This window comes from Hibiscus syriacus, unplaced genomic scaffold (assembly GCF_006381635.1).
Source record: "Hibiscus syriacus cultivar Baekdansim isolate YM2019G1 unplaced genomic scaffold, ASM638163v2 tig00116964_pilon, whole genome shotgun sequence".
In the NCBI taxonomy this organism is placed as follows: Eukaryota; Viridiplantae; Streptophyta; class Magnoliopsida; order Malvales; family Malvaceae; genus Hibiscus; species Hibiscus syriacus.
In genome coordinates this window covers 1,225,365-1,234,375 of record NW_024063489.1, presented here as the reverse complement: position 1 = coordinate 1,234,375, position 9,011 = coordinate 1,225,365, and the positions used below count along the sequence as shown (strand labels likewise).

The 9,011-nt window shown below is 35.8% G+C and overlaps 3 pseudogenes; 2 read left to right on the top strand and 1 right to left on the bottom strand.

The window, feature by feature from the left end:
- Positions 1 to 3,194, top strand: LOC120190885 (annotated as a pseudogene).
- Positions 3,195 to 4,223: 1,029 nt separating this feature from the next.
- LOC120190922 lies at positions 4,224 to 6,616 on the top strand (annotated as a pseudogene).
- Positions 6,617 to 7,270: 654 nt separating this feature from the next.
- Positions 7,271 to 8,007, bottom strand: LOC120190886 (annotated as a pseudogene).
- Between the last annotated feature and the right edge of the window lie 1,004 nt (positions 8,008 to 9,011).

Below are 9,011 nucleotides of genomic sequence, written 5' to 3'. Positions count from 1 at the left end.
ATGGCGCTTCACCTACGCCTTTTATTCTCTCCTTGCACTGCAAAAGGTTAGCTGAAGAGTTAGTAAGGGATCAAGAGGCAATGGCGGATCAGGAGAACTGTGTGAGAGTGACAAGGGCCGCCTCCAAGAAGCGGGCTGCCGAGTCGGCGGGGTTACCGGTGGGTGAAGTGGTGACCAAGAAAAGGGTTGTTCTGGGGGAGCTCTCCAACTTGTCTAACGTATTGAAAACCAGAACCAGCAGCCTAAAGGGAAGCTGAAGACAAAGACGAGAGTTGTAAAGACAGATTCGAAGGTTAGTAAAGAAGAAACTGAAGATGATAAACCGGCGGATATTGATGCTATATCAGATGACCCACAAATGTGTGGCCATTACGTATCTGATATCTATGAAACCTTCGCCAAACGGAGGTATTTTTATCTCCTCACTTACACTTTTCATATTGAAAAAAAAATTGGTTTCACCTTCTCTGAGTCAAGGAAGCACGGGGACGACAAACTTGTGCTGTTTCACGTACCCGATACGTCCCCGGTATGGGGACGACACGGGGACGGCTGGGGTACGTACCGGGGACGTGCCACGGTGATAGGGTACGGTTGAGCGATGCCGGGGACGTTTCATCGAGTCTTGGGGACATTTCGGGACGGCATGTAATTTTCACATGCGTCCCAGGATATTTTCGTCATTTTACAATAAAAAAAAACAAGAAAAGCATAACCTAATGGAGGTATAAAGCAACGGATATAATTTATAAATATTTTCTGTTTCGTTTTCACTTTAACAACATGCGTGTTCTAGGTATAAAGCTATGGATAAAATTTATAATATTCACGACTCACGAGCCTGAAAAAGGTTGCTCACCACACTATTGCGTATTAAAAACTGAACGATGGAGCATATATAATTATAATACGTGTGGTATGTATTGGCAATGTCTTGTATACTTCAAGGTTACACGACTACTCATTAAAAGCACTGTGAGTGCGTCATAGATAAAATAATGGCCTTCAGAACACGCATGGTTTATGTATTTCAACTTCAGAGATACAATCTTTACAAAGTCTAATATTAGACTATTATACATAGATTCACGTGGCTTTATATGTGTTTCCCGTTAGCATTTAAGTCCCATAATATTAGACATATTATTATTTAATACATAAATTATATAAAATAAATTTTACATGAGTTATTTAATAGTTTTATATGTAACTTATATTCCATATCTTTTCGCCTTTTATATTCGCCTTTATATTTACATGTTTTGTTTTAATTACATTCAATTGATGCATGATATTTAAACTCATTTAATTTTTTTATGTAAACAGGTTAATTTAGTATAATATGTATTATGATTTTTTTTATATATTTATATTTTAAAATTATCCGTATCCGTGCAACATACCTCTGAGTCATTATTCGAAATGTTACGGGATTTAATCTGACACATTGCTTTAATCTGGTAAATTGCGACTTATGGTTCCTTCACTGAAGGGCTTTTCCTTTTTTTTTTTTTTTTGGCATGCAATTAATATTAGGTGGATCCGAAGAGAAAACCTTTGCCTGACTATATTGAGAAGGTGCAGAAGGACGTTACTACAAATATGAGAGGGGTTTTGGTGGATTGGTTGGTGGAAGTCGCAGAGGAATACAAGCTTGTTTCAGATACTTTATATAACTGTTTCCTACATTGACAGATACCTGTCTTTAAATGCCATCAATAAGCAAAGGCTTCAGCTCCTGGGTGTATCTTCCATGCTGATTGCCTCGTAAGCTTCTAATTTTTCTTTCAAAAATTTATTTAGTTATCTGAAGGTATTGTAAGTGCTGTACTCACTTTCTTGTTTCCTGCCGTGAATGTTTCAAGTAGAAAGTACGAGGAAATCCATCCTCCAATGTGGAAGATTTTTGCTACATAACAGATAATACGTACAGTAAAGATGAGTAATCTTCCTTTTTATTACTTAATTAGCTTTTCATTTTTCATTTTTATGTCTAGTTTTTTTGTTACATTCTTTCTGAAATTTGTTGCCTAAATGTGAAGGTGTCAAAATGGAGGCAGATATACTCAAGGCCTTGAAGTTTGAATTGGGGAATCCAACCGTTAAACATTTCTGAGGTAAGAGTAGTTTAGAAAGTAGATTTGTGTTGACAATACTTAATCGGTTAATTCCAGCTCCCAGAAACTTAATGCTTTATTTTCTGTTCTTGTTTTCTTTGATGTTTCCGGAGATTTACCAGAGTTGGACAAAAGGATTACGAAGTATGAACCTGTTATTCTTTGCATTTTTTTAATTCAAGTTTATTATTATCTCTTATTGACCGTCAAATTTATTTTGGTCCTCTATAGGCTTCCAGCTTGCAACTGGAGTTCCTTGGATGTTACCTTGCAGAGTTGAGTTTGTTGGACTATAGCTGTGAAGTTTCTACCTTCAATGATTGCCGCGACTTATGTTTCTTGCTAGTTTCATAATTCAACCTAAGAGGCATCCTTGGGTAAGAGCTCCTTTCAGGCCATTTTATGCTGTTGATTTTACTCCATAGGTGGCTAAAATTTACTTATCATTTGTGTTCTGCAGAGCCCTGTCATGCAAGAGTACACAGGCTACAAAACCTCTGATCTAAAAGAATGTGTCCTTATCCTACATGACTTGTATTTAAGTAGAAGAGAGTGCACTTCAAGCAGTTAGAGAAAAACAAGCAACATAAGGTATGAACCTTTGGTACTAGGAATTGATATACGATAATCATTTATGTTGAAATCGTATTGAAATACTGTTGATTTTTTCCCTGGGAACAGTTCAAATGTGTGGCAAACATGCCTGCTTGTCCAGAGATTCCAGATTCTCATTTTGAAGATGATGAAGAAGATGATGTTTCATTATTGAAGATGTTGAAGTTAAACGTTTCTGATTTCTACAATTCAACTCCTTGGTGAAGGCCTGAATGACAATGTGGGTGAAATGAATATTTGAGCATCAAGAGACTGACTTTGAGCTGAAGAACTCCAGGGGTGTGGGATGTTGGTATCGTAGGCAGCTGTACTAACTTTGGAAATGTTTTTCCAACACGAGTAGGACCTTAGTATTTTAGTGTCTTACTGATGCTTAGAACAACAATATCGAATCATGTTGATTGGCAGATTGTAAGCAGTTATTTGGGCTGTGCTGAGATTTTTGGTAATAAAATATATTGTATTTAAGTTATATATATGTAATTAATTCCCAAAACTTAGATTACAGTGGACTGTTCAACGATATAAACGGGCATTGCAACAAACCTTAGAACAAATGGATAGAATTTTTTAAATGTATTAACGAAGATTTTAAAAATAATTTATAAATATCAGTTTAATTTATTATGTATTAACGAAGAAATTGATCTAAAAAATAAAATTCTTGTATGTAATTATATGGACAAAAAAAAGTTACATGAATTCTTTTATTTAGTTGAGATTCTATACGGTGAAAATGATCTATAAAATGATTTTTTGATTTAGATTAAACAAAAAGAATGAATAATTTATGAACTTTGATTTACTGTGATTAAACATATAAAAATTTGTTTTTAATTCAATTATTTAAATTTTAATATAATACTTAATTTAAACTAAATTGAAATCAGTGCAACCAATATATTTACTTAAGTTAAACAAATAAAATAATTAATTTTGATTCTAAAGCTAAAAAATGATTCATTGTTGAAAAAATACTTAAGCTAAACTGTGATTGAAATCATATTAATATATATTAATTATAAACTAAATTAATTACATATATGATTGATGTTATAGATATAGTATTATTTATATTAATTTAATAAATATATTTATGTTGTTATATAATTTAAAATAAAAATATAACTGATATATATTTTTTTATAAATATATAATAATATATTCAAATTAATATTATAATTTGGAGCATAAATTCTAGCGCGTTATGAAAAATAATCTCAAAATTTGGGCTTTTTACTCGAAAGTAAAACCGGGATTAGTTGTGGCCAAATCGCCCGCCTCAAATCGATTGGTTTTCAAATTTCACCCGGAAACCCAAAACTCAGAAAAGGAGATTAAAAACTCAAAAACTGAGCGCAGAGTTTTAACCAAATGCCGCCATCCCATGTTTTGAAAACAAAAATCCCATGCCGCTTCTCATTTCCCCCCTTTTATTCTCTCTGTTTCCCTCACCACAAGCCATTCACTCTCTCTTCTCTTGTTTTCTAATCTTCCCCCGCTCCTCTTTCTTTCTCTCTGCGACTGCAGAAGGTTAGCTGTAGAGTTAGTAAGGGAGCAAGAGACTATGACGATCAGGAGAACTCTGTGAGATTGACAAGGGCCGCCGCCAAGAAGCGGCTAACGAGTCGGCGGGTTGATGGAGGAGCAAGTCGTGACCAAGAAAAGGGTTGTTCTGGGAGCTTTCAACTTATCTAACGTCCCTGTTTCGGGGAAAAAGCTCAGGGGAAGGAAAACAAAAAGAGCTGCAGCCTAAAGCGAAGCCGAAGACAAGACGAGTTTGAAGCAGGCTTGAAGGTGAGTAAAGAAGAACTGAAGATGAATCGGCGGATATTGATGCTGAATCTGATGATCCACAAATGTGTGGCCAATACGTATCTGATATACATGAATATCTTCGCCAAATGGAGTATTCTTCTCTCGTTTGCTCTTTCAAACATAATTGGTCATGGTTGATAAATCTATACTGTTGTTAGTAATGGATATTTGGAGATTGAAAACCACAGTTCTCTCTTCTCTGAATTTGGATGATACGAGACATTAATTGAAATGTTACGGGCTCTAATCTGGTCATAGTAACTAAATAGGGAATTTGAGTTTGAATAAGCTGTTACATTGCACATGTTACGAAAATATGGTAAACGTCTGTTGATAAATGCGATTTCTGCTCAGTTCACTAACTGACCTTTTTTTTGTGCAATTAAATATTAGGTGGATCCAAGGAGAAGACCGTTACCTGATTATATCGAAAGGTACAGAAGGTGGTAGTACAAATACAAGAGAGGGTGGATTGGTTTGTGGAAGTTTGGAATACAGTTTTCGGATACTTTATACATAACCGTTTCCTACATCGATAGATACCTATCTTTAAATGCCCTCAATAGGCAAAGACTACAACTGCTGGGTGTATCTTCTATGCTGATTGCCTCGTAAGCTTCTAGTTTCTTCATAATTTATGTTCATTTTGAAATTATTTTTAGTGTTTTATTGACAATTTTTTTTTGCTGTGATGTTTCAAGTAGACGAGAAATCAATCCTCCAAATGTGGAAGATTTTTGTTATATAGATAATACTTACAGGAAAGAGGTAATCTTTCCCCCTTTTACTACCTCATTGTCCTTTCTTTTCATATGATTAGTTCTTTGCTCCAGTCATTTACTGAATTTTGTTTGCCTAAATGTGAAGGTGGTTAAAATAGAGGCAGATATACTCAAGGCCTTGAAGTTTGAATTGGGGAACCCAACATCAAACATTTCTGAGGTAAGATTAGTTAAAAGTAAATTTGTCTTGACAATACTTAATCAGTTAATTCCAGCTCCCCGAAACTTAATGCTTTATTTGTTGTTTTGTTTTCACAAGAGGATTACAGAGTATAAAAATTTCCATCATTCTTGCATTAGTGAGGTTGAGGTTATTGAATCATTATTGACTGTAGAATTTATTTTGGTCTTGCGTAGGCTTCCAGCTTGCAACTAGAGTTCCTTGGATGTTACCTTGCGGAGTTGAGTTTGTTGGATTATGGTTGTGTAAATTTTTTACCTTCGAGGATTGCTGCTTCTGTTATATTTCTTGCACGTTTCATAATTGAACCTATGAGACATCCTTGGGTAAGAGTTCTTTCTTTCAAGCCATTTTCTGCAGTCGATTTTTCTCCATAGGTGGCAAAAATTTACCAATCGTTTGTGGTTTGCAGAGCTTAGGTATGCAAGAGTACACAGGCTACGAAGCCTTGGATCTAAAAGAATGTGTCCTTATCATTCATGACTTGTATTTGAGTAGAAGAGGAGGTGCACTTCAAGCAGTTAGAGAAAAATACAAGCAGCATAAGGTTTGTACATTTAGTACTAGGAATTGATTTATGATAGTCATTATATGGCCTTGTTGAAATTTCACTGAGATAATGTTGATTTCTCTGTGAACAGTTCAAATGTGTGGCAACCATGCCTGCTTCTCCTGCGATTCCAGATTCTTATTTCTAAGTTGTTCAAGAAGTTGATGTTTCATATGTTGGTGCTCTGAAAGTTTAACATATGTGGTTTCCAGTGTCTAATTTATATAATTCAACTTCTTGGAGAAGGCCTTAATGTAGGTGATTTCACTGAGATATGTTGATTTCTCTGTGAACAGTTCAATGTGGGCAACCATGCCTGCTTCTCCTGCGATTCCAGATTCTTATTTCTAAGTTGTTCAAGAAGTTGATGTTTCATATGTTGGTGCTCTGAAAGTTTAACATATGTGGTTTCCAGTGTCTAATTTATAATTCAACTTCTTGAGAAGGCCTTATGTAGGTGAAATGAATATTTGAACATCAAGAAACTAACACAGGCAGCAGTACTAACTTGGATCATGTTTTCTAACGTGAGCTGGACTTTAGTATGTTAGTGATTCTTAGAGCAGCAACATTAAATAATGTGTATTTCCAGATTGTAAGTATTTTTTTCGCTGCTACTGCTTTTGAAAAGTTGAATGGTATATTGATGTTCTAGTTAGATTTTCCAAGTTTTAAGGTTAACTGAATCATGTAAAACCATTTTTTTAAATAAGTTGATAAATGAATGTACACTTGCCTTGTCAGTTAATATGAGAGTGGTTTGTAAACATAAATGAGCATAAATACAGTGAAAAATATTAAATGTAAATCTTTAATTATTGCTTGAAATGTAATTTGAGATTTGGTTACACTATTGCTAAACAGTCATCGAACCACCATCAAAGACATTTATTTGAAAATAAACTCTTCCAATTTTAAAACATACGTCATTTTGGGTTATGGTTGTACTTTGTTCCAGACCAAACTTATGTCTTGAATTGCTATAATTGAGAAATACCAACTCTTCCAATTTTAAGGTTTTTGTGTATGGTAATTACAATTTCCTCCCAAGGGTTCCTGCCTTCCTGGGATAGGGACGTTAAGAAAAAGAATACAGTTATACAGGTTCTCTTTTATTAATAGTTCTTCTAGAGTGATAATCTGTCATTTTCAATTCATTCACAATTAAGAAAGATAACGCTATGCATCTTGGCTTGTCATTTGAAGAACTTTATTTTGCAGAAAGTGTTCTCTGCCTGGTGATAATGTTAATCTGTGCAATATTTAAAGTGTGAAACAATACTACCATGAATTCTAATTAACAGATCTGCACATTGGAAGTGATTTGACTTGGAAGGTTTGCTTGCTAACGTACACTAGCCTCATGAAACGGCTTTACAAAGCTTTTCATTTCATTATGAACTGAGATTATAACCGGAGGTCCAAGTTGAGTTTTAGCTGCTCTTGTGGAGGTTTGGAGGGTTGTGAATCCACATGATAACTCCCTGGCCAGTTCAAACTTGTTTCTCTCTCAATGGATCCCGTACAAGACCCAACAATCTCTTGTTGGAATCATTGAATCTTGCAAGCACAGGTCTCCAGTCTGTGTTCAGTTGGCGCACAAGTGAGTGGCTGAACACCAAGTGACCGAGCCATCGGCTTGTTTACAGGGAAACCCATCATTGCTATCAGTTTCCGCCTGAAATCGTCTAACTACTCATCCCTTGTTTGTGGCGTTCTGATGGCCACCGAGCGCTTGTGAACTACAAACTTCCTTCTGCAGAAGTTGCAGGAGAAGACCTTGCTGGGAGCATATTTTGATTGGAAACACTCTTTGAAGCAACAATATCCTCGTGCCTGCCAAGACTCAAGTTAAGCCAATCCATTGAATTGCCCTCCAGGGTTGCCTTCATCCTGTCTCTCATCAATTTGATGATTATTTGTCATTTCTGCTAATTCTTCGAGCCACGTTTGTTAGTGAATGGATCCATTTATTACTGGTATTCTTGGGACACTGTTTATGGTCTTGTCACCTTTCCCCCCATAAAGATAGAAGGAAAGCCTTTTCTGTTTATATCGTTTCATCGCACTTAGATTCCTAGCAACTCGAGAATCAATGTGGTGCGACAACAATTTCAACACTGTCATATCATCATCTTAAAATTATACGAATTGCCTGCCATGATGTATATGTAACGTTTTCAAAAGATTCCAATGCTTGGTCATGTCTAAAGCGAAAGTTCATTCAGAATGAAGCCTTCCTACTTATCCGCCGTTCACACTAAACCAGCCTATCAATCATCAATTCTTAACTTTTACAGTCCGAATGGTTGTTTTGGCTATTAATGCATCGTACATGTATAATTTGATTAGATATAATAGCGTTCTGTTACAGTCTTTGGCTGATGATATCAACAGAACTTTCTAGTATTACCAACAATATCTGGCCCTGATGCTACCTTACAACTGTGCTTTCTATCGTTAGTGCTTTCTAATAGTGTGTTTTGTGATGACGACGTTCACCGGCAACCATGTTGTGCCGATTCAGTACCACTTGTATCGTGTTTTATGCAAAATGTTGTTACATGTCAAGTTGCACATCCAATGAAATGAGTGATAATATTCTTCGGTCCCTTTCACGTGGGTTGATAGATGAAAGAACCCAGGTGTGGGCTGATCATATACATATTTCCATGTTCTTTGTCGTTCCATGAAGGGACATTAATCCAACATTGGCTGAGGCCAAAACCAGTGGAATTTGGAGTTGTTTTTCCATACGACAAGAGCACTTGAAGCAGTTTGGTTTTAAGTTGATATTTATACGGTAAGCGAGTGATCTGTAAGTAGGTGATTAAGATATTTTGGCAATCCTTGATTGGGAAATAAGTTGCCGACTCTTGAGGTGGAAGTTTGGTAGTGGATTGATGAGTCAGGAAATTGAAGTAGAAGCATAGGATTGTCGTCCCATC